The sequence below is a fragment of the Crinia signifera genome, chromosome 2 (assembly GCF_055691185.1).
Source record: "Crinia signifera chromosome 2, ASM5569118v1, whole genome shotgun sequence".
Lineage (NCBI taxonomy): Eukaryota > Metazoa > Chordata > Amphibia > Anura > Myobatrachidae > Crinia > Crinia signifera.
In genome coordinates this window covers 20344874-20349402 of record NC_139218.1, presented here as the reverse complement: position 1 = coordinate 20349402, position 4529 = coordinate 20344874, and the positions used below count along the sequence as shown (strand labels likewise).

Here is a 4529-nt window from a genome sequence, read left to right as displayed (position 1 = left end):
TCTCCTTATAACAGTACATTACCACCCCCAGCAAAACAGAATAATAAACGTACTACTACTACTACCTCCATTACCACTACACCCCCCCCCCTCCATAACAGTATCACTTTCTTTACCCCCTCCCATAACAGTGTGACTTCCATTACTGCCCCCCTCCCTATAACAATATCACTTCCATTACACATCCCCCCCAGTAGAACAGTATCACCTCCATCCCCCTCCCTATAACAGTATCACTTTTATTACACCTCCCCCCATAGAACAGTATCACTTCTATTCCCTATAACAGTATCACTTCCATTACACCCCCCCCCCCCCCCCGTAAGAACAGTATCCCTTCCGATACCATGGTAAAAACCCTGATAACTGGGTTTCTACTGCATCCTGCCCACTCTCTCTCTAGCTATGGGGGGCGCCAATGACATGTACGAGGGCGCAAATAAAAGACAGTCTAAATTGTCGGAGATGGCCGAAAAGAAGGCAGTGGCTGATGTCCCTGCCCGCCCCCGTTCCTCCCCTTCCCATGCCAATGCCTCTACGAGTGTGTTACTTGCCAAAGGCGTTCCCACAGTGGATCTGAATATGTGCATACCCTCATCATCTGATCATGTCTGAATTAGGCCCTATATTCCCTACCACACTACCTACACAAAGACAAAGACATTATAGGGTTAAGAAAATATTAATCGATGATTTTCCTCGATGTTTGGCCTTGCACATGCATACTGCAATCCGTAATGCACATTTGATAATCAATTCACACAACAGCGGCCAGTTCTGAATAACCCCCATTGTTTGCAGCAGTATCTGTAAGATCATCACAAGTGTTGTGTATGCGACTAGGTGGGGACGGAATGTGAGACTGGCTTATTACACAGTACAGATGGAATCTTGTCTATAGTACGTTATTGTGTCTCTTTCACCTACACAGAGACTGCAGCCTGCACAGAGAACAGATGTACAAGTGGGAAGGGATGAAAGTAATATACGGCATCGGTCTCCCTGGGAATGTTTCCTGTCAGTTTCCTATCGAAGTGTCTTTGGGGCCATTTATCAAAATATATTTATGGCTATTTCTCTGAAAACAACACGTTTTCAGGATATAGAAGCAAATTTTAAGTATCCCCTAAATGTATGTAGGAGGGATATGCAGCCTTACCCCCAATAGGTTTCTTTGGGGATGTGATGCTACCATAGTTATCAATATCCAGAACGTGAAGCATTCTGGGGGCTGACCCTCTGCAGCTAACACCATCCGAAGATGTCTGTAGCCCATTGTAGTTTATGGGTTGCTCACTGAATATGTGGTTCTGATCTGAACCCTCCTGACCGCTGTGGTCAGTGGAACCCCAGCTGCTCACTGAGCACTTGGTAGGGATGGGCTAAATATGGGAACCATGTCCTTGCAGGTACTTCTTAATGCATCCTGTAGATGTAATCACATATTGCAATGTGATCGGGGCATTACTATTGCGACCAGATCACATTGTATATGGGTAATGCGCATGCACCTGGTTCTATGGGCTGCTTCGGCTCATTAGCTGCAACTAGGGTGACCAACTCATCCAGCGGCGTAGCTTTGTTTGGGGCGCCCCCCGCCGTTAATGGGGGGGGCGCCCGTCCGTCCGTCCGCCCGTGCCCCCTCCCCCCATTGCCGCATGCTTACCTGTCAGCGCGTCCCGGCTCCCCTCCTGGCTTCAATTAATTCTATGCAGACGGACCACGATAAAATGGCCGCCCCCATACCGCAGACAGTTTCAGAGAACAGTCTGCTTTATGGGGCGGCCATTTTATCGTGGTCCGTCTCCATAGCATTGATTGAAGCCAGGAGGGGAGCCGGGACGCGCGGACAGGTAAGCCTGCGGGGAATGGGGGGCGGGGGGATTACTATAGCACAGCGCCCCCCCCGCGACCGCGGGAGCTGCGGTGCTATAGTTACGCCACTGAACTCATCCCTTTAATCCGGGACACATATTAATTACACAGGTTCTGTGGCAGTTTAAAACCAGGTGAAATGGAGTCTTGAGATGTGGCAGTTTAAAACCAGGTGAAAGCCAGCCACAGAACCTGTGTAATTAATATGTGTCCCGGATTAAAGGGATGAGTTGGTCACCCTAGCTGCAACCCATAGAAGCCAAAAAGGCAGCCCTGGAGGGAGGGAACACCTCCCAATGGGACTGCCTTAGGTGACTGACAGGTCGGACTTCCAATAGGAAGTCACAGTGAAGCCAGTGCAGTCTCACAGACTGCATTTGGCTTCTCTTGGGCTGAGCCGCTGAGCACAGTGGTGGATTCTACCTGGGGGGGGGGGGGGGGGCACACGTGCCATATATAGAATTGACTTTAGAGAAGATCAATATTGTTTTATCAATGTTCTGTGTTCATTGTACATCATGGTGATCCGGCAGTCAAATTCTCCCCCTTTTGCACAATAGTACATACTTGGCTACTTTTTAAAACTAGTTTCAGGGAGATTATAGTTGGTAATAGAATTTTGCAAGGTGCCCAATTAAGGGGGCGTGTCATGCTCCTCCCAAAGGGCGAGTCTAGTTCCATATATGGAGAGATTGTGAAAAGAGATTGTGAACGTGGCACATAGAAGCGTGGGTGTGTACTGCTACATCTGAGAGGAATCTTTTAAAATGACTTATATACTAATGTAGATGAGCCCAAAGCAGTTAGTAAGAGATACTATGCTTGCTAAGCAGAGTCTGTCCTTTGCTCCTCGATCACAATCTGGTTCGGAGGAGCAAACGAGAATGACAGAGGAAGGTTGCAAAGAGTGGTGAGGATGGCAGAAAAGATCATTGGGGCGGAGCTCCCCACTGTCCAAGAACTATACCTAGCCAGGGTCAATAAGCGTGCAGGAAAGATCTTGGCGGACAAGCTACACCCTGGCCTCAACCTGTTTGAACCCCTTCCGTCAGGCAGACGTTTTAGGTCCATCCCAGCAAAGACGACAAGAACTACAAAAGGCTTCTTCCCAATAGCTGTCCACCAACTAAACCGTATTGAACGTACCAAATACTAAATACTAACTCGAACTGTTCTAGATACATGTGAAATGTATGTGATGTATGTTTATGCCTCTCTTCCCACCCCCTTTGTGTTCCCTGATTGATGCTGCATTGTTACCACAACAAATTCCAAGCATACGCAAGTATACCTGGCCAATAAAGATGATTCTGATTCTAAAGTGCTGGGAAATGGTGCTGATGATTCAATGTAAATGTATCTATCTCTCATTCCATTTTCCCAAAAAAAATTAACAGTGTAATATGGGCTAGGTGACATGAGGGAGATTGCCAGACTAATGAAGGGAGAGATGGAGATTGCTGCTATGTCAGGGAGTCTCCTGAAGAATGCAGGAGGGGAGGTAACTATGATGTAACAGTGTAATATGGGCTAGGTGACATGAGGGAGATTGCCAGACTAATGAAGGGAGAGAGGGAGATTGCTACTATGTCATGGAGTCTCCTGAAGAATGCAGGAGGGGAGGTAACTATGATGTAACAGTGTAATGTGGGCTAGGTGACATGAGGGAGATTGCTAGACTAATGAGGGAGAGATGGAGATTGCTGCTATTTAAGGGAGTCTCCTGCAGAATGCAGGAGGGGAGGTAACTATGATGTAACAGTGTAATGTGGGCCAGGTGACATGAGGGAGATTGCTAGACTAATGAGGGAGAGAGGGAGATTGCTGCTATTTCAGGGAGTCTCCTGAAGAATGCAGGAGGGGAGGTAACTATGCTGTAACAGTGTAATATGGGCTAGGTGAAATGAGGGAGATTGCCAGACTAATAAAGGGAGAGAGGGAGATTGCTACTATGTCAGGGAGTCTCCTGAAGAATGCAGGAGGGGAGGTAACTATGATGTAACAGTGTAATATGGGCTAGGTGACATGAGGGAGATTGCTGGACTAATGAGGGAGAGAGGGAGATTGCTGCTATGCCAGGGAGTCTCCTGCAGAATGCAGGAGGATAGGAAACTATGCGATAGTAACTTCTGCAGAATTGCACCCTAATGAATTGCAATGTTACTTCCAATAATACACTGATATTTCCATCCTGCTTGTCCAGCATACGTGCCACCATACAAGTAGCCTTAACGCTATACTAGGGGGTTAATTGGTAACAAAATGAACAGTAATATGTGTGTTCCCCTCGTATGACTGCAAGCAGAAATGGGGCAGCGGCTGTGCAATTTGGTGGCACTATAAATAAACAATTTAATAATTATTATCACCATCATCATAATAACTTATTCTAACAGCTTGTAATAAATGCATTGAGCTAATTTGCCTAACAAATACATGCATTTATGAATCCACCCTTGGATAATGGCAAATAATAAATTGCCCTGTGAAGATCTCTCACACCTGGTGTGTAATAATGAGAGAGCAGCACATGGGTGACGTCTGATCTCTCAGCCTAGTCCATCTACGCTGCTGTGTGTGTCTGTGACTGTGTGTGTGTACTGCTGCACCACTCCTAGCCTGTGTGGGCGGTGACTATGACGCTGGCTCCTCCC

General features: G+C 47.0%; 1 protein-coding gene across 1 annotated transcript in view; it reads left to right on the top strand.

The window, feature by feature from the left end:
• ETS2 (ETS proto-oncogene 2, transcription factor) overlaps positions 1–4529 on the top strand; it is a 29590-nt gene that overhangs the window by 8370 nt on the left and 16691 nt on the right. The window lies entirely within an intron of this gene.